Source organism: Neofelis nebulosa, chromosome X, assembly GCF_028018385.1.
Source record: "Neofelis nebulosa isolate mNeoNeb1 chromosome X, mNeoNeb1.pri, whole genome shotgun sequence".
Taxonomy (NCBI): Eukaryota; Metazoa; Chordata; class Mammalia; order Carnivora; family Felidae; genus Neofelis; species Neofelis nebulosa.
This window is the reverse complement of record NC_080800.1, coordinates 53,062,377-53,088,390: the sequence shown is the minus strand read 5'-3', so window position 1 is coordinate 53,088,390 and position 26,014 is coordinate 53,062,377. Positions and strand designations below refer to the sequence as shown.

The 26,014-nt window shown below is 37.3% G+C and overlaps 1 protein-coding gene across 6 annotated transcripts in view; it reads left to right on the top strand.

Annotated features, from left to right (window-relative positions):
• ASB12 (ankyrin repeat and SOCS box containing 12) overlaps positions 1-26,014 on the top strand; it is a 126,533-nt gene that overhangs the window by 90,604 nt on the left and 9,915 nt on the right. Inside the window, exons 2-3 of one of the 6 annotated variants that reach the window (XM_058714657.1) lie at positions 6,389-6,800; positions 20,493-20,701. The exons of 3 other annotated variants lie outside the window; for them this stretch is intronic. The gene's annotated coding sequence lies outside the window, so the exon portion shown is untranslated. The remainder of the gene's footprint in view (positions 1-6,388; positions 6,801-20,492; positions 20,702-26,014) is intronic. 2 more of the 6 variants (XM_058714659.1, XM_058714658.1) reach the window with 2 other exon arrangements.

Below are 26,014 nucleotides of genomic sequence, written 5' to 3'. Positions count from 1 at the left end.
AATGAGAACAAACTAAGGGTAGATGGGGGTGGGGAAGAGGGGAAAATGGGTGATGGGCAGGGAGGAGGGCACTTGTTGGGATGAGCACTGGGTATTGTATGGAAACCAATTTGACAATAATTTATATTTTAAAAAAAGAAAAATATTTTTTATAAAAAATGCAAAATAATTTTTTTCTCTTTATTTGAGAACAAAAAATGAAAAGAAAGGAAGAAAAATTGAATAGATGGATCAGCTAGAAAAAAGAAATACGATTGAAATTACATCCAGTTTCCCCTAACAGTCAAACTATGAAGCACTTTATAGTCTGTGAACTAAGTAGGCACAGAGTCTTGTGGTGTTCCTTTAGAGCATGGTTGGTGCAGTTGGATGGGGTTTGGTGTAACAGCTCTGTTCTCCAGTAGCTGGTGCTGCTTAGTTTACTGGGGTGGATCCTTGTTGATCATGTTCACTGTGTGTATGCCCATGCGTGGGAGGGGTGCAAATGGTGTCACTCAGCTACCCAATCTCTAGTATCAGAACTCTGTGCTCTCGTGGACCCGCAATCAAGCACCCTTCATTTGTCTCCGGCTTCCATCCACTCTGCACTTCTTCACTGTCCGAGACCAAGCTGTCAGCCTGCCAGTTGGCACCTCCCTCCTGAGTTTTATCTCAGATGGGGCTGTGTTTCCAAACCCCTCATTTCTGAGGGCCCTATGACTTTGACCCACTCAGACCCTCTGTGGAAGGGTCTCACCAATCAATGGCTGGGTTCCTGCCTGACCCCAGGAATGTTCCCACAACTGCGCTGCTGCAGATGCCCAGAGACTGTGGCCAGATGCCAGCCTGCTCCAGAAAAAGTTCACAAAATTGTGTAGCTGCAGCATTTCAGGGATTATGGTAAATCCGGTGCCAGGCTTCACCCTTAACATCCTTGTTCTAACACCAGCAAACATGGCTGTTCTCTGCCTGTGGGGAGGCCACACAGCCTCTACCAAATGTCCTCTTAGCAGGGTAACTGCCTCTTCCCAGGTGGCTGAGGACCCCGTGGACCTACCTTGCTGTCTCCTCCTGGGGACTCACCCTTCCCACCAGAGGTCTGCCAGCTATCCAGCCACAGAGTTTCAGAATCTGTGCTCCCCTGTTTATAGAGTCTTAATGGTATTTAAACCCTCTCCTTTCTCCTTTCTCCCTTTCTTGTTAACCCTTATGGGTGTGTACACTCTTTCTCTTTCTCTCCAGCTGCTTTTGGGGGGAGTGCTTTTCCTGTACTCTTCCCCCCTGTCTCTGTCCTTTCTCCACAAGCAAAAACAGCTTCCTACCCTCTGCAGCTTCTCTCTCCCCCAGTTCTCCTCTCCATGCCGCATACCTGCTGAGTTCTGTGGTTTAAGTTGTACAGATTGTTGTGTTAATCCTCAGATCAGTTTTCTAGGTGTGCAAGATGGTTTGGTGTTGATCTAGCTGCATTTCAGGGATGAGAGAGAAAAAAAAAAGTTCCATGTTGTTCTGCCATCTTCATCTCTATGTATTTTTTTAATTTCCTCCTTGATTTCTTGGTTGGCCCTTTCATTGTTTAGTAGCATATTATTTATCCTTTATGTATTTGTGTTCTTTCCAGACTTCTTTGTGATTTATTTCTTGTTTCATACCATTGTAGTTGGAAAAGATGCATCGTATGATTTTAATATTTTTGAATATGTTAAGACTTGTTTTGTAGCCTAATGTGATCTGTTTTGGAGACTGTTCCATGTTCACTTGAAAAGAATGTGTATCCCACTGTTTGGGGATTGGAATGTTATGAATATATCTTTTGTGTCTATCTGGTGCATTGTATTCTTCAAAGCTTGTTTCCTTATTAAGTTTCTGTCTTGATGATCTATTGATTTAAGTGTGGTGCTAAAGTAGTCTACTATTATTGTATAACTGCCAATTTCTTCTTTTATGTCTTTTAATTGTTGCTTTTTGTGTTTAGCTCTTCCTATGTAGAGCAAATAAATACTTTGAATTTTTATACCCTCTTGTTTGATTGTTCCCTTTATCATATGTAGTGCCCTTCTTTGTCTCTTATTATAGTCTTTATTTTAAAACCTATTTTGTCCGATAATAAGTATTGCTACCCCAACTTTCTTTTTTCTTCCATTTGCATGATAAAATATTTTTCTATCCATTCATTTTCAATCAGAATGTATCTTTAGGTCTGAACTGAGTCTCTTCTAGGCAGTATTACAGGGTCTTTCTTTTTCTACTTATTCAGTTACCATATTCTTTTGCTTGGAGCATTTAGTCTATTTAAATTCAAAGTAATTATTGATAAGTAAGTACTTACTGCAATTTTGTTACTCATTTTATGGTTGTTTTTGTAGTTCTTCTCTATTCCTTTTTTCATGTGCTCTCTTTCTTGTGGTTTTATGGCTTTCTTTAGTGATGTGCTTGGATTGCTTTCTATTTTTTTTGTATCTATTATAGGTTTTTGATTTGTGTTTAACATTAGGTTTATATATAACATCCTATGCATATTGCAGTCTATTTTATGTTGTTGGTCACTTAAATTTGAGCCCATTCCAAAAACTCTCAAGTTTTACTCCCCCACACACCCATTTTATGTATATGATGTCATACTGTACATCCTTTTGTTTTGTGAATACCTTGACTGACTTTTATACATATAATTAAGTTTACTGGGTTTTTTTTTTGTGCTTTAACTTCCACACTGGTTTTATAGGTGATTAATCTATTAATTTTGTTCATTCACTCATGAAATTTTTTCCTTCCATAATTTTCTGATTCCTGATTATGGCCTTTTTTTTTTCCATTCAAAGAATTTCCATTAACGTTTCTTGCAATGTTGGTTTGGTGATGAACTCAACTTTTGTTTGTCTGGGATATTGTATCTCCCCTTCTATTATGAATGATAACCTTGCAGTGCATTTTAGATTGCAGTTTTTTTTTTCCTTTTAGCACTTTGGTAATATCATGCCACTCCCTTCTGGTTTTCAGCATTTCTGCTGAAAAAGCTGATAGCCTTATGAGGTTTCCCTTGTGTATAATTGTTTTCTCTCACTGCTTTTAAAATTCTATTACTACTTTTTACCATCTTAATTATGTGTCTTGCTATGGACCTCCATGGGCTGATACTTTTGGGAGCTCTCTGTTCTTCCTAGATCTGGACATCTATTTCCTTCCCCAGATTAGGAAATTTTTCGGCTATTATTTCATCAAATAAATATTCTGCCTTCTCATCTCTTCTCCTTCTTGGATCCCTAAAATGCCAAAGTTATTACACTTGATGATGTCAGTGAGTTCCCTTAATCTATTCTCATTTTTAAATTTTTATTTTTTAATAATTTCTTTTTAAGTTTATTTATTTTGAGAGACAAATTGAATGCACATGCATGCAAGCAAGTCTGGAGAAGGGCAGAGATAGAGGGAGAGAGAAAATCCCAAGTAGGCTCCGCACTACATGCAGAGCCAGATGTGGGGCTCAATCTCAAGAACAGTGAAATCATGACCTGAACCAAAATCAAGAGTTGGACACTTAACTGACTGAGCCACCCAGGTGCCCCACCTATTCTCATTTTTTATTATTAATTTTTCCTTTTGCTCTTCAGCTTGGTTACTTTCCATTACTCTGTCTTCCAGCTCACTGATCCATTCTTCTGCATCCTCTACTCTGATGTTGATTCTGTCTAGTGTATTTATTTCACTTATTGAGTTATTCATCTCTCACTAGTCTTTTTATATATTTTCTATCTCTTTGTTGAAGTTCTTACTGAGATCTTTCAATTTTTCTGAAATCTAGTGGGTATCTTTATGACCATTGCTTTGAATTCTTTATCAGGCATATTGTCAATCTCCATTTCAATTAGTTCTTTTGCTGTGGTTTTGTCTTGTTCTTTGATTTGGGACATGTTTTTCTGTCGACTCATTTTTTCTCTCTGTTTCCATGCATTAGGAAAGTCGGCTGCATCTCCTAATCTTGAAATTGTGGCCTTATGAAGAAGAGGTCCTGTGGTACTCTGTAGTGTAATGCCCCCTATTCACCAGAGCCAGTTCTTCAGGATATCTCTATGTGTATTTTGTGTACCCTACTGTTGTAGCTGATCTTCATTTGCCTTTAGTCCAGTTGGATGCAAAGGCCCACTTTGCCAGTTGTGGGCAAGATTTGGTACCTATGCTGTTAAAAGGCCAGTCTGGGACCTTGGTTGGTGAGCTTGTACTTGGTTGGTGTCAGCAGTCAGAATAGATGACTACCCTCAGCCGCTCTTCTGGGACTTCAGTTGCACTGATCCTCAGGGGGCTCTCCCTCTGTTGTCCCCTGAGAGGTTTTTGTTGTTGGGTAGGGCCTAGAGTCCAACCAGAGGCCTGTCCACAGTCTGTCTGTTGGGGCTGCAATATCATGGACCTGCAGGATGCTCTCACTGCCTTGTCCCCTGAGAGGTTTTCGTTGGTCAGCAGACCAACAATCCAACCCAATGCCTACCCCTAGTCTGTCTGCTGGGCCTGCATTTGAACTATTGTGTGTGGTGGTTATGATCCCCTCTCCCCAGGGCTGGGAATTACTTTGGGGTGGCACCAGTCTTTGCCAAGGCTGCTTGCAGGATTTGTTTTGGCAAGAGTAGCTTTAGAGGATGCCTGAAGTGTAGGTTGGGTAGATGGGGTGGATCCACAGGGGAACTTGGAGGCAGGGTGCATGGTGTTAGCAAGGTAGGTAGAGGGTTTTCCAGCTGGTTACTGCAAGTGTCTTGCTATCTGTTCTGGGTATGGGGAAGTAGGGAGAGAAAAATGGTGCCTGCCAGCTCTTCTGTTCTTGGAGGAGTCTCTGACTGATCCCTGCCCCTCTGGTGCATGTTGTGAGATTAGTAAATAAGCCTCCATCATTTATACTCCAAGTGCTTTTAAAACTGCTTCTTCTATGCTACATTTATTATACTGGCTCTTTAAGGGCAAGGACTCTGGTTCCTAAAGCCCTTCATCTTTCCCAGAGCTAAGCCTGCTGATTTTTAAACTACCTGGAGTTAAGCCCCACTGATTGTAAATACTTGAGAAGTTAAGCACCACTTGTTTTCAAAGCCAAATGTTTTGGGGACCTTATTTCCCAGTTCAGGTTCCCTATGTCTGGAGTGCCTGGTGTGGTGTCTGCTCCTCTCTCTTCTCTATTCTTGTGATATCACTCCTTTTTGTAGTTAGTCTCACCAGGAGCTTGGTTCTCCACAACATCTCTGCCCCTCCTACCCCTTCCAATGTGGCCTTTTCTCTATGAATAACAGTGTAAAATCTGTTCTTCCAGTCTTCAGGTCACTCTCTGGGTTAGTTGCACTGATGTGGCTGTTATCTAGTTGTGCCCATGGGACGAGGTAAACTTAGGATCTTCTACTTTGCCACCTTCCCAGAAGACTTTCCCTGTTGAGAGCTTTAGAAAGGTAGTACAAATGTAAAGTTGAAATATGCAGAATAAAAAAAAATACAAAATGGAAAGTTTAAAAGACTCCCCTAGCCATCTACCCATTCATTTCCTTTCTTCAAAGGTTATCACGATTGCGTGTGTGTGTGTGTGTGTGTGTGTGTGTGTATGCATGTGATTTTCTAATTTTCAAAAAAATGAAAATGGTATGCTTATACCCTACAACTGGAGCTCTTGACTCGAGTCCATGAAACTATAAGTGTCCTCAGGTACCTTTGGGGGAATCTATGAAGCCCTTGATATTAAACCTAAAACTGTGTGTTGCCTCATGTACACACATGTGCATACATGCAGTTTTCTGAGAAGAAAGCTCATTATTTTCTTCAGATTTTCAAGGTGGTCTATGCCCCCCCAAGGTTAAGAATCACCATTGTAAAGTATCATTGAGTCATTGTGTTATTCCTGAAAGTGAAAATATCCATTGGAGATAGCGTGAGGTATTAGGTGATAGAACTTGGTATTAAGAGGCAGGGTCAGATCTCAGCTCTAGCATTTCTACAATGTGTGAATTTTAGTCTTATTTAAATTCTCCTATTCTCACGTTTCTCACTTGTAAAATACAGCTAATACCTAACCAACAGAATTATTATAAGTATAAAAGGTATATAAGTATATAAGTATAAAAGACTATATATAAAGTCTCCAGCACTTAGAGGTGCTTAATATATCTTAATGATCCTCTCCTTTGCCCTCCCTGCTCCCAATAATAGAATTATATTTATTAGAAAAGAGGACTTTTATAGATACAAGATGCTTCTTTAGTGGTAAGGCTTTTAAAGCACTATGTCAAGTAATGAAGAAAAGATGTTTGGGGGTAAGGTGGGGGAAAAAGGTTACATTACACCATATTAGTGACAGCATCAGGATCCCTGCAGGTCATTGTGATATTTACTTAGGTTTTTTTTCCTATTCCTAATTCTTTTCAACCATTCCTTGCTCCCGTGACAGAAACTGCAAGCCCATGATGAGCCACCAAAAGAAGTCTGTACATGCTCTCAATTAGGGAATTTATTATCTCAGCATCTGGGAAGTTCTTTGACCAATCCTCTTGACTTTATGGGTATTGATGGATACCTGAACACCTTGATGGAGAATGGCACCATATCCAGAGAAGAGGCTTCCAGGCTCAGATGGATCAAGTGAAAAGACAGTGTGCAGACTTTCACCATGACTGTTATGGGATCATAGGCAGCCTCAGGGCCATAAACATTTCTGGGGATATCGGATTCTCTGGCAACATGGATATCTCTGAGGCTATGGGCTGCTCTGAAAACATCAGCATCTCTGGGAGCATGGGCATCTTTGGGGACACAGGTATCTCCAAGGCTAGCACAAAAGAAGCAGGCTGCTATAAGCAACGGTGAGCTACTTATCTGTTTCCATGCTAGGTGTACCTATGGCACCCACAATGATCCTTGTCCCAAAAAGGCTATGCTTCTTTTCCTGTTGGTTTAAATGGGTGAGTCTGGGACACCCCCCTCCCACTTAAGAGTCTGGAAGGTGATTTATGGCCCTTACTGATTAAGCAACCAGTATATGCATATCAGGCAGCCCAGAATGTAGGCAAGAGAAAAAATATATTATTTTTCTAGAATGGGATTTAACTTGAGAAATGTTGACTTCCAGCTGAGATAGTAGGCTGATTCCACTGTTCCATTCTCCTTAATGATCAACCTCCCCTACTTTTCCACCCTCACTGCTATAGCATGAGAACAAAGTGGTAATGTTGTCACAGTTGAGAATTAAGACCCTGTTGAGAGGAAAGAGATGGTGTGTAGCAGGTAACTGACTTGCAGAATGGCTTAAAAGGAACTTTTACTTTTTGGTGTGTTCAGTTGTAAGATGTAAGCTAACATTATTCCCAATAGAGACCCCAACATTTGCTTGAGAAATAAGTCAAAATGATCCTTAACTGTTAGCATGGGTGCATGGATGCTTGGTGGTTTAGAACATATAAGGAAATAGTTTTCTTAAATTATAACATTTGCTCTCCCCAACCCACACCCCAGTTAGGTCTCATAATACTCAGCCAACTCCCTTTTTCATAGATATCCCATAGATAAACTTGCATCCACTACATTCTAAGGCAATCAATTCCAAGTTAGTGGTATCTGAATTAATAACACTGATTAATGGCATTCTCAGCATCATTTTGGGAGACAATGGAAAGCTCAGTGCTTTAGACCCTGGCTTAAACATGGCCTATGTGCGAATCTGAGTTTTCCTAAAACAGGCCTCTTCTTAGGTCTTTTTATGAAGACCAGTGGTTTTGCTTCTGTAAACATCACATCAGACTTGTGGACTTTTAGACACAATTGACACTACTTTTATTTATTTTTTTTTAATTTTTTTTTTCAACGTTTTTTATTTATTTTTGGGACAGAGAGAGACAGAGCATGAACGGGGGAGGGGCAGAGAAAGAGGGAGACACAGAATCGGAAACAGGCTCCAGGCTCCGAGCCATCAGCCCAGAGCCTGACGCGGGGCTCGAACTCACGGACCGCGAGATCGTGACCTGGCTGAAGTCGGACGCTTAACCGACTGCGCCACCCAGGCGCCCCAACACTACTTTTAAAATATGGTAGGTTTATCACTTGTACTACTGTACACATTTGAAAAAGTTTATTCTTAGAGGAGACCCAAATACTCCTGGGGGAAGTGATGTATTTCTTGTCAATTAAACACCGGATTTTCCCTTTGGGGTTGATAGGCTTGCTGTACACTTTCCTTTTGAATATTCAGTCATGCTTTACTCAGTTCTACATGCTTGGGTAGAATAGGCCTCAGGAAGTTTGGGTCATGTACTATACATATTGTCAGCATTTTCAGAACTCCCATTGCCAACAGAATCCAGGTCTTCACCCAAGACGTCTATTCCAAATACTTTATATCTGGCTCAAGCTCAACTAGAGATGTCTTGGGGCGCCTGGGTGGCTCAGTTGGTTAAGCATCCAACTTCGTCTCAGATCATGATCTCATGGCTCCTGAGTGCGAGCCCTATGTCAGTCTCTGTGCTGACAGCTCAGAGCCTGGAACCTCCTCCAGATTCTGTGTCTCCCTCTCTTTCTCTGCCCCTCCCCTGCTCATGCTCTCTCTGTCTCTCAAAAATAAACATTTAAAAAATGTTTAAAATAGATATCTTCATGAAGGAACAATCTCTGTTACTACCACATCCAGTTGTAAACATAGACATTTCTAAAGGATCACTGTAGAAATCACTGTTATTCCCAATAGAGAATAGAATCACTGTTACTTTTCTTTATAAGAAAGCCTATAAAAAGTTGTTTAAGAGTCTGAGATTTATTTCTACAGACCTATACAAGAGCAGTACATAGTACCAAACCTTATTTCCTATATCTAAAACAAAGTTAATCAACAGTGAAAAGGTCTTTTTCCATGCATTTTTAAACTGAGAAGTGATAAAGAGCAACACTGGTATTTCAAAAGTAAAAATAAAATTAAAAAAAATACTATTTTGTTTTTTTAGGATCAAAGGCCATGGAATCAGTTTCAGTCTAAAGATCTATAAGCTCAATTTGGTCTTTTATTATTATTTTTTATTCCCCAACATGTCCTATTATCGCTTGTATATAACAGACATGGAACTAAGGAATACCTTGTGAAAATTCCCCATTTTCTCTGAACACTAAACACCTTCCTGATTTACAGTTAGATTTGAAATATCTGAGAGATGAAAAAATTCAGTGGGATCTAAATACTTATGCACTGGTAAAATCCAGTAGCTATCTATAGTTAGAAGCATAGCAATAGAAAGGACCCTCCTGAAGAAAAGTTGCTGGGTACTAAAAAAGATGGTCTCACTTCCATTTCATACCCTCATACAGTAACTATATTGTGAATGAAATGTGACTCCCTCTCACACTGCCCTACCCTTCTAGTTCCCTGAGCAGAAATTCCATTCTTATGTGACTGTCCCACTTAAATAAGAAGGCATTTAACCACCTGCCACTGTCTCATCCACTAATCTGACCTCTGCCTGTTCCCTACACAAATTGACAAACCTGGGTGTCACTGATTATCTTTTCTAAAGATGCAGGTTCCGTACCTGGGCTTGTGGCCATACTCTGATTCTGTTTGGACACTTTTTTTTTTAAGTTCATTAGTTATTAATTTATAGAATTTCAGATTTCTCACAGTAATAAATGAAACAATCATAAATAATAAACCTCAGTAACAGCTAATAGTCTGACTTTTTAATGAAGAAATTCAGGGATAGGGTTTGCTGTATGAAATACAACTGAAACTCTATCTGGAACTAAAAGGGCAAGTAAAGCTTATGGTGCATATATTGGGCATAGGTACCTTTGGAAAGTGACCCTAGAAATTGTGTTCAATTACTACCAAGTTGTCATTGCCTGTCAACATGCATGGATACCTTTTGTCTGAGACACACCTTATACTTTACTGAAAGTAAAATCTTTCCCTGAACACTTAAAACCAGAATGAATCTGAATCTTTTTAAGTGGTATTTTTCAAACCTAATTAGTAAATATTTAAGGTTAGCCTTAACTTAGCAGAAAGAGAAATTTGTAACTATGTCAGATCTTTGTTACATACTGGCTTTTGTTAAACACATAACATCTTTTCATGATGTTGTTAAGCTTTGATACATCACTGGGAAATCTTTGTATGAGATTTTATAAAGTAGCCTTTTTTCCAAACATTGTATAGGAAATATAAATTACCTTTAAGAAAAATACTTTTCTCAAAATGACATAGTATGCTTCATATTGGTTTAAACCTAGGAGGATTGTTCTCACGTTCTCTCTTTATTTCCAATGTGTATGATTTAGTGATATCTATTGTACCAAATCTTTTCCCCACCCTCAGACCTCTCCCTCCCAGAATTCTATGTATGATACAGGCAGATAGGATTCCAACCAAATCTGGTTGCTTTCTTCTAAGAGCTGACATTTGATGTAGATATTTAAAAACAAACAAAAAGTGGATGTGGATTAAGCCTTAATTTTTTTCCTATGAGGTTATTATTTTCATATAATGTGAAGAAATGGTTTAGCTGTTAGGTGACACCAAACAGACATAAAGGACAAGGGGAAAGGTTTGGGGTTGTAAAGGACTCTTAGTTTGTTGTCATTTTAAAGGCAGTTCTATTTTCAAGGCTTTGGATGGTCACATAGAAGCTTTTCCAAGGCAAAAAAGTTGTAATTTTCAAGCCATACAGACCATGTCTTCTCTACTTCGCTGCCTGTGAGACTGACAGTCTGTGTCTCCCTCCTTTTTTTAATGTTCATTTATTTATTTTGAGAGAGAGAAAAAAGCATAGGAGAGGCAGAGAGAGAGATAAGGAGAGAAAGAATCCCAAGCAGGCTCTGCACTGTCAGTACAGAGCCTGACACGGGCTTGATAGCAGGACTGCAAGATCATGACCTGAGCTGAAATCAAGAGTCGGACACTGAGCTTACTGAGCCACCCAGGCACCCCTGTGCCTTTTCCTTAAATAGGAAGTATTAGTTTTGTCACCATTCACAGCAGTCCATGTCTCCTTTAGATGTCAGTTCAAGTAAACATATGTTGGTGTACATGCTCTGTGATTTGTAACTTATCTTCACAAACACAAGTGCACTTTGAAAGCAGCTAATTTAGCCTTGTGTGTCTTGCTGGGGCTAAACAAAATCATGTTCAGAATTTGGCCTGTGAAACCAACAGCTTCCATGTTAAATCCAGGGCCCTGTCCCTTGGTATTTTCTATTCTTTGGGGGCGACCTAAAAGCCTCTTTCTTTTCCAAAGCTCTGTTGCCCTTCAACCATTTTATTGTCTTTGTACTCAGATTCTTTAGAGAGCCTATACCAGCCCTCACAGATTCCCAATTGTGGAAAAGGTAGGGGGAAGTCAGGAGGGAAGATTTACAGTAATACAGAAATCCACCTGACCAGTGAAGCAAAAGGAATATATATTGGTCCAGGATGACCAGCATTCCAGTTAATATTTCATGTGCTCCAATAAGGTCCCAAAAAGGTCCTCTTTTCTAGGCAGTACTGTGGCTGGCATGTTTTCTTTTGCAGCTCTTTTACACTGGTAGAAACTCTAAGTATGCTTTGAGTTGTATGTTTTCTTTGTCAATACTTTTCTCTGGGCATGTGGTCCTGAGTTTTCTTTTCTTTTAAATGGTCAAGAATGGTGGGTCATATTCTCTCCCCTTAATATATCCCCAAGGCAGATAAGTCCTAAATCTTCTTCTTTGCTGTTTGTAACTAAAACATCATTGCACTCCTCACCAGTCAGGAGGGAACATGTACACCAAAGTCAGGTGATCACTGTTCAAAGACATGTGTCTGATCCCACTTCACATGCAATTGGCCACACCATTCACATAAAGTATCTCCACATTTCTGCCTCACTCATATTTGCAGACAGGGTAGTTTCTATATTTCATGAATGCCAATAGGAAAGCAGAGCATGTATCCTTGTTCTGAAACAGAGCATGTTCTGTATTTTAGTTAATAGTGCCTCAGGCTTAGGAACAGCTAACAGGTCCAGTCCTCCTGGAATGTAACTCATAGTAAGAGTATTTGTATATGTGTGTATTGTAACTTTAGTAGTATCTAGTATCAAAGGTAATTTGGGGATTCAGATGAAGAGAATTTATCCAAGAATAAAAAAGCTCTTAGTGCTAGACCTCTAACTAATATATGCCAGCTAACTTTAGGAAATGAGAACTTTAGAACATGTTAAGCCAGAGATACAAGCCAAAGTGATGTTGGGACAATTGGCTTTTTCCCTGGGATGTATTGATCAGGTAGCTTTAGAAGTAAGATTCAAATATATGACTAGTGTTATCTGTAGTGTGTTAATGTTAGCCACATACTTGCATGGACATCATGCAATTGATATAGGAATCAGAATCTAAATTGTGTAGGTTCTTTGAGAACCTTTTATTTAACTTCAGGTTTACAGAATGATACTGTCACAGTAGCTCAAGTCTGAACTTGAGTTCAAGTCCAAGGTACAAGAGTGTATATGAATGACTATTTTTTTCAAATTCAAGTATAATTAACATACAGTATTATATTAGTTTCAGTATACAATATGATTCAACAATTCTATATGTTAGTGCTCATCACAATAAGTGTATTCCTTTTTTTTAAATTCCAGTATAGTTAATATACAGTGTTATATTAGTTACAGGTGTACAATATAGTGATTTGACAATTCTATACATTATTCATTGCTCATCATGATAAGTGTACTCTTAATCCCCTTCACTTATTTCAACCACAACCCTTCACCATATCCCCTCTGGTAACCATCAATTTGTTCTCTATGGTTAAGAGTCTGGGTTTTGTTTTTTTGTTTGTCTCCTTTTTTCTTTGCTTGTTTTATTTCTTAAATTCCACATATAAAGGAAGTCATATGGTATTTGTCTTTCTCTGACTGACTTATTTCACTTAGCATTATACCCTTTAGATCCAGCTATGTAGCTTAAAATGACAAGGTTAAATTATTTTTTTTTTAATTTTTTTTTCAACGTTTTTTATTTATTTTTGGGACAGAGAGAGACAGAGCTTGAACGGGGGAGGGGCAGAGAGAGAGGGAGACACAGAATCGGAAACAGGCTCCAGGCTCCGAGCCATCAGCCCAGAGCCTGACGCGGCTCGAACTCACGGACCGCGAGATCGTGACCTGGCTGAAGTCGGACGCTTAACCGACTGCGCCACCCAGGCGCCCCAAGGTTAAATTATTTTTTAAGGGCTAAGTCATATTCCATAGTATATGTATACCACATCTTCTTTATCCATTCATCTATCAGTAGACACTTGTGCTGCTTCCATAATTTGGCTATTGTAAATAATGCTGCAACAAACATAGGGGTGCATATATCCTTTCAAATTAGTGTTTTTGTACTCTTTGGGTAAATACCCTGTAGTGGAATTACTGGATCATATGGTAATTCTATTTTTAATTTTTTGAGGAAATTCCATACTGTTTTCCACAGTGGCTGCTCCAGTTTGCCTTCCCACCAACAGTTCATGAGGGTTCCTTTTTCTCCACATCCCCGTCAACACTAATTGTTTCTTGTTTTTGATTTTAGTCATTCTGACAGGTGTGAAGTGATATCTCATTGTGGTTTTGATTTGCATTTCCCTAATGATTAGTGATGTTGGACATCTTTTCATATGTGTGTTGTCCATCTGTATGTCTTCTTTGGAGAAATGTCTGCTCATGTTTTCTGCCCATTTTAATTGGATTTATAGTATCTAAAAAATATAAAGAACTTATACAACTCAACACCAACAAACCTCAAATAATCCGATAAAAAATGTAGGATAAGTGTGTTCTTAATCTCCTTCACCTATTTCACCCATCCCACCCTGTGCCTCCCTTCTGGCAACCAACAATCATTTTTCTGTAATAGTCTGGTTTTTGTCTCTTTTTTTCCTTGTTTGTTTTGTTTCTTAAATTTCACATATTTAATGAAATCGTATGGTATTTGTCTTTCTCTGATTTATTTCACTTAGTATGGAAGTTTCTCAGAAAATTAAAAATATAAAAGCATATGATATAATAATTCTACTACTAGGTATTTACCCAAAGAAAATGAAAACATTAATTTTTAAAAGATATATGCACTGCTATGTTTATTGCAGCATAATTTATAATAGCCAAGATATGGAAGAAACCCAAGTGTCCATCAACAGATGAATGAATAAAGAAGTGGTGTCTGTGTGTGTACATGTATATAATGAAACATTACTCAGACATAAAAAAGAATGAAACCTTGCCATTTGCAACAACATGGATGGATCTAAAGGGTATAATCCTAAGTGATATAAGTCAGTCAGAGAAAGACAAATACCATACAATTGACTTTAAACTTCATCTTCTGTGTTATCTTGAGCCTGTCATACCACTGCGGAATGGGTTTATGCCCTCATCAGGGTGTTCACTGCCATTTGTTCCATCTTGTGCCAAATTGCCCACTGGCCCCATTCTGCAGTTGTGTTCCAGTTTAAACATGTTTTGTTGATACAATTTTTTATCTAAAATTAAAAACCTCTAATCTTTTAGGTATATGTGTTTGCTGTGTAATAGCTACAAATAAAAGGAAAGGTGGCGTATTTTCAAAAAAAGGCACCCTGACCCAGTCATAACAGATGAACCATCTTATAAAGGCAGAAAATCTTCAGGTAGCTTAAAGCATATCCTGTGGATGTTAAAATAAAACAAGATAGGTAGCAGAGAGGATGCCTGCCTATTGACAGCAAGTACAAGGCTATACATGGTATAGCTGTCATTGATAAGCTGTGAGGACAAGACTGACACCAACTTTACTCACAAAACCATACTGTCTGAATGATTGCCAATGTATTCATTTACACTTACTGATATACCTGTCCAGGGATCAGGCTCTTTATCCCTTTCCAAGGCCTTCTCCTACTGCCCAGTAAGAATCTTCACACATGAAGCCTCATAAACTCAGGGGTTATTTCCTCCAGACCTAAAAAGAGGCCAGCTATCTCCCCTTGCCCCACAGTAGAGACTCCCTCTCTGGGAGCCATATGTCCGGGACCTCTAATGGATAGAATACAGAGAGACCTGAGTTCTAGTCCTGGATTTGCCATTTACTAACTGTATGGCCTTGGGTAAGTCATTTCCCCTCTCTGAGCCTCAAAGTTCTTATCTGAAAAATGGGGGTGATAAGTGTACCTTCCACACAGGGCAGGTGTACAGATTAACTGAGCTAAGATGTAAAGTACTATCTGGTAAAGTGTGGGGCACATAAATAAAGGCAATCAAAATGCATTAGTCAGCCTCTTCCTATTTTCAGCCCTATTGTTGCTGATTAATCAGTTCTTACTCTTAGGGCTTCCTTTCCCTCTCAACTCTATACAACCTCTTTCCTATTCATGACACATTGTCTTTAGACAATTAATTTGCAATATAATGTTATAATACAATTTCTGTCTTAGTCCATCCAGGCTACTATAAAAAAAATACCAGAGATTGGGTGGCTTATAAACAACAAACATTTCTTACAGTCTGGAGGCTAGGAAGTCCAAGATCATGCTGCTGGCAGATTTGCTATCTGGCAAGACCCTGCTTTCTACATCACTATCATTTCACTTGTAACGTCACATGATGGAGAGCAAAGAGAGAAGCATGCTCTCTCATAATTCCTAATATGGCACTAATCCCATTCACGAGGGTTCCACCTTTATGATTTCATCTAATCCTAATCACCTCCTAAAGGCCCCAACTCCTACTACCATGATATCAGAGGGTAGAATTTCAACATGAATTTGGGGGACACACAGCATTCAGTTTATAACAAGTGGATTAGACTATGGTTCTCTTTTATAATTAACGAAGACATCTTTGTTATGGAATTTTTTTAGAATATAGAGAACCAGGGGCACCTGGGTGGCTCAGTCAGTTAAGTATCTGACTCGGTTGTGGCTCAGGTCATGATCTCATGGTTTGTGAGTTCGAATCCTGCATCAGGCTCTGCGCTGATAGTGAGGAGCCTGCTTGGGATTGTCTCTCTCTCCCTCTGTACCCCTTCCACTCTCTGTCTCTCTCTCTGTCTCTCTCTCACTCTCAGAAAATAAACTTTAAAAAATAATAACCAAAAAAAGGCAGCAAATTCCTCTATGCAGAGAAGAATCTACATTCACAAACAGAAAACCTAGAGTCATACTATATACCCCTATGTAAGTTTCTTGCTTAATTTTAAACATCTTTTCATTTCAATAAATATAAATCAATCTCATTTTTAATGGGCACATAGTGTCTCATTATATGAGTTATAGTTTATTTAACCAAATCCCTATTGTTTGGCCAAACTAAAGCTTTCTTCTACTTCAAATTCAATCTTGCCACCCTATTTCTCTTTATTGTAATTTAGTAACCTCCTTTCCGATTTAAGATACCCCCTTCCCTGAGGTGATCTATTCAGACAGAGAATTTCATTTATCTGGGAGGATTTTTCTTACCAACAAATTCTTTAAGAATAATATGACTCTAAGTTCAAGTATTTTAGTATGTAGGGAATATAAACCTGAACTTAGAATCCATCTACTCTTATGACTACTACTTATGTAGTCATAAGGTAACCCACTGGTTTAGCTATAGCCAAGGGCATGGAAAGCTAGGTATTCTGAAATCAACTATTTCCACAGCCTCCTGTCACCCAGTAAGGGTCTGATTTCACAGGAGAAAATGTGAGAAATCATTCTGAATGAGTCTCATCCTCCCAACTTACAGTTTGTCCTTATTTGCAAAATAGGAATAACTTTTGCCCTGCTAGTCCCACACTAAGATTGTGGCAACCAAGAGAAATTATAAATGCAAAAACATTTTGTAAATCTGAAGGTATTTTTCAAATATAAGTTGGTACTATCAGTTTAAATCTTCAAATCCTGTCTAACTGAACCAGAACTACCATATACAAGCAAGGAAACAATCAAGAATTGACACAGTATGTTTTTGGGCTTTGGAAAAAACAATGTCACTTGGGTATATGTGAGTCACAGCACATTTAAAAGGCTCCTTCCTTTCTCTAGGCCTCTGTAGACTTATGTCTAAAACATGTAGTTTGAATGATGTGATTTCTAGGGAAAGATTGAATACCTACTTAATGAGTGGCTCATCTGTGCAGGGTTTTGAGCTGTGAGCTTGAAATATATTTCGTCTTGCTTAAATAGCTAAAGTCCTGTGTCTAAGTCACCAAGCTAGTGTATAGGCTATTGGAACCCAAGACTGACTCTAAAATGCTGTCTGTCTTCAAAATTTCATACTATAAAATCCTGTTGTTTGGACCTCTGTTCCAGACTGGGTGTTGTAAACTCATTGCTTACTGCTCATTTTAAGTACAACTGTAAATCTTGGATATAACATAAGGGGAAATCACAGGAGAACTGAAAGGTGGTAAAAGAACTTACTTTGGGACCATAGGTCTGGAGTAACAACCCAAAAGTAGAAGGCAGTGCAGGGCTGGAACATTTTATGACCCCCAACCTTACAACAGGAGGCAGCCCAGGTAAGCTCTTTTCCCCCCCAGATCAAACAGGAGTCCCTCTAACAAGTGGTGAGATTGGCAACATCAGCAACGGAGATTAATCAAGACTGTAACCCCCATTGATAATAATCAGCTAAGGGAAGGGCTCTCCATCTCTGCCCGTTCCCAACCAGAGACACTGAGCATCCAAGAGACATCAACAAGAGTGGCCCTGCCACAACAACCACTCCTCCCAGAAAGCCATTTCCATCTCCATGGGCAAGGATGACTCTGTCAAAACAAGGGATGAGCCAGGAAGCCTCTTTGTCTTTGCAGGCCTAAGACTCCCATTCCCCAGTTAGAGACACTGGGCAACAGGCCCAGGGAAAGACTTTGTACCTTCTGAAGCTGCACAAACAAATGAGTGGGATCCCCAGTGGTACCAAATAAAACAAGCAGACTAAAATAGCATCACAAAGGCTCTAAAACCTAAATTACCGGTGGAACCACAGTTGACAAAAGTAGGCCAAGATCTGCATGCTAAAGTTAAGGTAACTGTCTACTAAAACGGAAGATTTAAATAGAACCCAAAGTCTCCTAACATACTCAGCAAAATGTCTGGGACGTAATAGAAAATCACCCATAATACCAAAAGCCAGGAAAGTCACAATCTGAATAAGAATCAATTTACATCAACACCAACATGAATCAAATATTAGAGTTATCTGACAAGAATTTTAAAACTTCCATAATAAAAACTATTGAAAAGGCAATTAGGGGCGCCTGGATGGCTCAGTCGGTTGAGTGTCTGACTTTGCCTCAGGTCATGATCTCATGGTTCGTGGGTTTGAGCCCCGCATTGGGCTCTGTGATGACAGCTCAGAGCCTGGAGACTGCTTCAGTTTCTGTGTCTCCCTCTCTATGCCCCTCCCCTGCTCGTGCTCCGTCTCTCTCAAAACTAAATAAATGTTTTTTTAAGGCAATTAAAATTATTTTAAAGGAAAAAATGAAAAGGCTTGGCAAAGAAATAGATGTTATTTAAAAAGAGAACCAAATGGAAATTATACAAGTGAAAAACACAATAACAGAAATTTAAAAAAAAAAAAACACAAAAATCTTCTGAATAGGATCCCAATAGAATGGCGATAACAGAAGATAGAATACATGAACTTAAGGACAGATCAACAAAATTTAACAAATCTGAAAAAGAGAAAACTGACTTAAAAAATTAACTGAGCCTCAGGAACCTGTGTAACAATAATAACTAAAAAAAAATCACATTTCTGGAATTAGAGAAGGAAAAGAGAGAGCGGGGCATCCCAAATTTGGTAAAAGATGCAAACCTACAGATTTAAGAAGCTGAGTAAAACCCAAAGAAAATAAACCCAAAGAAATCTATGCCAGAAGACATCATAATTAAACTTTTGAAAGCTAAAGACAAACAAAAGATATTGAAAACAGCCAAAGGGAAATGGCACATTATCTATAGGATTTTATAGGGGTATACCAATTCAAATGAGAGTGAATTTTTCATATTAAACTGTGGAAGCCAGAAAAAAAAGGACATTTTTCAACTGCTGACAGAAAATACTGTCAACTGAAAATTCTGAAGTCAGTGAAACTATCCTTCAGGAATGCATAGGAAAAGAAATCCTCAGATAAAGGAAAACTAAAAGAATGTGTTGCTTGCAGACCTACTCTTAAAGACTTGCTAAATAGATCTCTTCAACATAAAGGAAATAATAAAGAAATATTGGAGCATCAGGAAGAAAGAACAATAGAAAGCAGAAATATGGGTATGTACATACCGTAGACTATTCTTCTTATGAGTTTTATAAATTATATTTGACAATTGAAACAAAAATTATAACACTATCTGATATATGACAATGCTATTTAAAAAGCAGGAGGGTAAAGGAACCTAAGTGGATGTAAAGTTTCCACACTTCACAGAAGTGGTAAAATGTTAATACTCATAAACTGTGAGAATTCACATAGCTATATTTTGATACCCAGAGCAGCCACTATGAAACTATATAACAAGATACGCTCTATAAATATATCAAGATGGAATCCTAAAAAGTGTCCAAGTAACTCACAGGAAGCCATGGATATGAACCAAAGGAAACAAATAATAAAATGGCCAACTTAAGCCATATCAGCATTTCAACAATTACCTTAAGTGTAAATGGTCTAAATACAACAATTAAAAGACGTAGATTAGAAGATTACATCTAGTATACTTTATAACAAAGAAAATTATTATAAAAGATATAATGAGTATAGGATTAATCCACCAGAAAGACATAATGATCCTAAATATGTACAAACCAAAGAAATTCAAAATACATAAAATAAAAACTGATAGATATGAATAAAGAAATAGATCCAAACCAATAGTTGGGGGCTGCAGTTCCACCTTTCAGCAACTGATAAAACTACTAGAAAGAAAATCAGCAAGGATATAGAAATGAAAGATACAATCAACCAACAGAATCTATTTGACATACTGAGAATGCCATCCCACAACAGCAGAATACATATTCTTTTGAAGCTCTGATAGAACATATACCAAAAGAGACTATATCTTGGGCCATAAAACAAATTCAACAAATTTAAAGGAATTGTAATCATACAGAGTGTGTGTTCTGACCACAGTGTAGTGAAACTAGAAATCAATAATAGAAAAATAATAGTAAAAATCTTTAACTACTCTGATATTAATAAGCACACTTCTTTTTCAATTTTTTAAAAAAAAATTTTTAATGTATTTTTATTTATTTTTGAGAAAGAGAAAGAGACAGAGACAGAGCATGAGTGGGGGATGGTCAGAGAGAGAGGGAGACACAGAATCCAAAGCAGGCTTCAGGTTCTGAGCTATCAACACAGTCTGATGTGGGGCTCAAACTCATGAACTGCAAGATCATGACCTGAGCTAAAGCTGGATGTTTAACTGACTGAGCCACCCAGGGACCCCAATAAGCAAACTTCTAAATAATCCATGGAACAAACAGGAAATTTCAAAGGACATTTTAAAAAACACTGAAAGAATTTGTTTCTCTTCCACCATGCAGGGAGCTTGAAACTCATCACTTCCATCCAAATAGCAAGAAAAGAGTTGAACAAACTGAAGATCCACAGCTTTTTTAAAGATCCATCAGAGAATTTAGATCACAGGACAAACTACTTTCCCCCAAATTGGAGAGACATGCAGATACAGAGGAATCACAGTTTATCAGAGCAGAAAGCCAAGAATAAAAACCTCCATGGGAACCAGTAGCAGGTAGGAAAACTTAACATTTAATTGAAATATTACTGGAGACTCGGTATAGAAAAGTTTGAGTTAAAAAAAAAAAACCTCCAAGTGTACCCAGGCACCCCGTTGAGGGCTTCTATCAAGAATACATGCTGCACTTTTTCAAATGCTTTTTCTCCATCTATTGAGAGGGTCATATGGTTCTTATCCTTTCTTTTATTAATGTAGTATATCATGTTAAGTTATTTGCAAATATTGAACGATCCTTGGAAATGTTGGTCAAAATGTAAAAGCTTTTAATTATAAGAGTAAATTTAGGGATCTAAAGTGCAGTACGCTAACTACAGTTAACAATACTGCATTTTATACTTGGAAGTTGCTATGAGAGTAGAGCATTAATGTTCTCACCATAACAGTAACAAAATGGTAATTATATGAGGTGAAAAATGTTTTAACTAACCTAACTTGGTAAACATTTTCCAATATATATGTGTATCAAATTATCACATTTTACACTTTACACTTAAATAAGATTACATATCAATTATACAAAATAAGCTAGGATAAGTTAAGAAAAGAATAGAAATCAGAGTATACTCTCAGACACAATAGAATTAAACTAAAATTTGATAACCAAAAGGTAACTGGAATAGCCCAATATACTAGGAGACTAAACAACACACGGGTCAAAGAATAATTCTCAAGAGAAATTTTAAAATATTTCTAACTAAATGCAAATTAACATACAACTTATCAAAATTTATGGGACACTGTGAAAGTAATACTTAGGGGAAACTTTATATCATTGAATTAGAAAACAAGAAAGATCTAAAATAAATAACCTAAGATTCTACCTTAGGAAACTAGGAAAAGAAGAGTAAACTAAAACACTATTGTATACCTGAAACTAATATAACACTGTATGTTAACTATACTTGAGTTAAAATAAAATAATAACAAAAATAAAGAAGAAGAAGAGAAATAAAATTAGAGCAGAAATTTATGAAATCAAAAACAGAAAATAATAAAGCAAATCCACAAAACTGAAAGTTAATTCTCTGAAAAGATGACTAAAGTTGTTAAACCTCTAGTCATGTTAACTATGCAAAAAAGAAAGAAGACACAAATGATTAATTGGAAATTAAAATGATAATAATGAAATATTATGAACAACACTATGCCCATAAATTTAATAATCTGGATGAAACAGAAGAATTTCTTGAAAAACAACCCCTACAAAATTCACACAAGAATAAATAGACAATCTGATAGGCCTGTATCTATTAAGAAGCTGAATCAAGAATTAATAACCTTCCAAAACAGAAATCACCAGTCCCAGAAAGTTTAGTGGTAGATTCTACCAAACATCTAAGAAGAAATTATACCAATTCGCTACAATTTCCCCCAGAAATTGAAGCATGGAGAACACTTTTTATCTCATTTTATAAGGTCAGGATGCCCTAACACCAAAATCAGACAAAGGCATTACAAGAAAATTACAGACCAATATCTATCATGAACATAGATGTAAAAATCATCAAGAAAATATTACCATATCAAATCAAACAATTTGTAAAAAGAATTATACCCCATGAGCAAGTGGGGTTTATTCTGGCATGAAAAGCTAGCTGGTTCAGCATTTAAAATTCAATTATTGTAATCCATCACAGCAACATGTTTAAAAAATCACATCATCATATCAGTAGATACAGAAAAAGTATTTGGCAATATCTAATACTCAGGGTAAAAATTCTGTAAACTAGAAATAGAGGAGAACTTTCTCAAATTCATAAAGAATATCTACAAAAAAAAACTGTAGCTAACATCTTACCTCATAGCAAGAACCTCAAAGCTTTCCCACTAATATCAGAAACAAGACAAGGATATCCCCTCTTGCCACTCCTTTTCAATACTGGAAGTCCTAGTAAAATGATAAAGTAATAAAATAAATTAAAGGTATACAGATTGGAAATGGAACAATAAAGCAGTCTTTGTTTGCAGATGACAGGATTTTAAGTAGAAAATCTGAAAGAATAGAACAACTCTTGAAACTAATAAGGAATTATAGCAAGGTTGCAGGATTGTATCCTGCAAGGTTAATATATGAATGTTAATCACTTTCTGTATACCAGCAATGAATAAGTATAATTTAAAAGTAAAAACAAATTTAAAAGTAAAAACAAAACCATTTACCTTAGGACCCCCAAAATAATGAAATATGTAAGGATAGATTTTACACAATATGTAAAAGATCTACATAAAGAAAACTACAAAATTCTCATGAATGAAACAGAAATAAAATACTATCAAGATGTCAGTTCTTCCAAACTTGATCTATAGATTCAGTGCAAGCCCAAAGTCCCAGCAAGTTATTTTTGTGAAAATGACAAACTGATTCTAAAATTTACATAGAAAGGCAAAAAGATCCATAATAATCAACACAATACTGAAGAAGAACAATGTTGAAGCACTGACACCACTCAATTTCTTTTTTTTAATTTTTATTTATTTTTTTTGACACCACTCAATTTCAAGACTTACTATAAAGCTATAGTAAATGAGACAATGTGTTATTGGCAAAAGAATAGACAAATAGATCAATAGAACAGAATAGGGAGCCCAGAAATAGACCCATATAAATACAATTAACTGACCTTTGACAAATACAATACAATGGAACAAAGATAATCTTTTCAACAAATGGTGCTAGGACAATAGGACATCCACAAGCAAAAAGGAAAAAATAAATAAATCAGGACACAGACCTTACACCCTCCACAAAAGCCACCTAAAAATGGATCATGGACCAGGTAAAACACAAAACTGCAAATCTCCTAGAAGACAGCCTAGGAGGAAACCTAGATGACTTTTAGTATAGCAATAGCTATATATATATATATCAAAGGTACAATCCATGAAAGAAATAATTGACAAGCTGGACTTCATTAAAATTAAAAGACTTCACTCTTCAAAAGACACTGTTAAGGGAATGAGAAGCCAAGGACTAGGAATAATATTTGCAAAAGATACATTTGATGAAGGATTGTTATTCGAATTACACAAAGAACTTTTAAAATTCAGCAATAAGAAAACAAATTTAAAAATGGGCCACGTCAGCTGCAGCAACTTCTTACTAGATATGTCTCTGAAGGCAAGGAAAATAATGACAAAAAACAAAAATGAACTATTGGGATCTCATCAAGATAAAAAGCTTCTGCACAGCAAAGGAAACAATCAACAAAACTAAAAGACAACCAACAGAATGGGAAAATATATTTGCAAATGGCATATCAGATAAGGGGTTAGTATCCAAAATCTATAAAGAATTTATCAAACTCAGCATTCAAAAAACAAATAATCGACTTAAGAAATGGGCAGAAGACATGAATAAACAATTTTCCAAAGAAGATATTCAAACGGCTAACAGAAACATGAAAAGATGTTCAACATAACTCATCATCAGGGAAATACAAATCAAAACCACAATGCAATACCACCTCACACTTCTCAGAATGGCTAAGATGAATAGGAAACAACAGAAGTTGGAAAGGATGCAGAGAAAGGGGAACATTTTTGCTCTGCTAGTGGAAATGCAAACTAGTACAGCCACTCTGGAAAACGGTATGGAGGTCCCTCAAAAAATAAAAAATAGAGCTACCAAATGGCCCAGCAATTGCACTCCTAGGTATTTATCCAAAGGATACAAAAATGCTGATTCAGAGGGGCACATGCATCCCAAAGTTTATAGCAGTGCTATCAACAATAGCCAAATTATGGAAATAGTCCAAATGTCCATTGACTGATATTCATCAGTCCTCTGATAAAGAAGATGTTGGGTATATATATGGAATACAATGGGATACTATTCAGCGATCCAAAGAAAGAAAGAAAGAAAGAAAGAAAGAAAGAAAGAAAGAAAGAAAGAAAGATAAATCTTGCCATTTGCAACAATGAGGATGGAACTAGGGTGTATTTTGGTAAGTGAAATAAGTCAGAGAAAGACAAGGGTCATATGATTTCACTCATGTGGAATTTAAGAAAGAAAACATGAACATAGGGAAAGGGAAGGAAAAATTAGATAAAAACAGGGAGGCAAACTATAAGAGACTCTTAAAGGAAGAGAACAAACCGAGGGTTGCTGGAGGGGAGATGGGTAGGGGTGAGCTAAAGGGGTGATGGGCATTAAGGAGGGCACTTGTTGGTATGAGCACTGGATGTTATATGTAAGTGATGAATCACTGGTTTCTACCCCTGAAACCAATACTACACTGTATGTTAACTAATTTGAATTTAAATAAATAAATTGAAAATAAATTAAAAATTGGCCAGTTATCATAACAGACACCTCATCAAAGAATGCACACAGATGGCAAATAAGCATATGAAAAGATGCTCCACATCATATGTCATCAATCAAATGCAAAATATGACAATGAGATACCTCTACACACCTATTAGAATGACCAACATTTTGAATATTGACAACACCAAATGCTGAAAAGTATGTGGAACAAAAGCAATTCTCATTCATTACTTGTAGGAATGCAAAATGGTATAGCCACTTTGGAAAACTATTTGGCAGTTTCTTATAAAACTCAACATGCTCTTATCATACATTCCAGCAATCACACTTCTTGGTATTTACCCAGAAGAATTGAAAAATTATATCCACACAAAAACCTACATGTGATATTTAGAACAGCCTTATTCAGAATTGCTCAAACTTGGAAGCTACCAAGATGTCCTTCAGTAGGTAAATATAAAAATAAACTGGTATATCTAGGCAATGGAATATTCTTCAGCATTGAAATGAGATATCAAGCCCTGAAAATACATGGAAAAACCTTAAATGCACATTGCTAAATGAAAGAAGCCAATCTAAAAAAAGCTACATACCGGGGCACCTGGGTGGCTCAGTCGATTAAGTTGCCAACTTCGACTCAGGTCATGATCTCATGGTTCATGGGTTCAAGCCCCACATCAGGCTCTGTGCTGATAGCTCAGAGCCTGGAGCTGCTTCGAGTCTGTGTATCCCTCTTCTTCTGATCCTCCCCACTCGTGCTCTGTCTCTCTCTGTTTCTCTCAAAAATGATTAAACATTAAAAAAATGCTACATACTGCATGATTCTAATTATATGACACTGTAGAAAATGCAAAACTATGGTGACAGTAAAAAGATCACTGAAGCCTTGTGCTTAGGGTGGTGGTAGAATGAATAGGTAGAGCACAGATAATTTTTGAGGCAGTGAAAATACTCTGTGTACCATAATGATGGATAAATATTGTTATAGCTTGTCCAAACCTATAGAGTGTATAATGCTGAGAGTGAACCCTAATGAA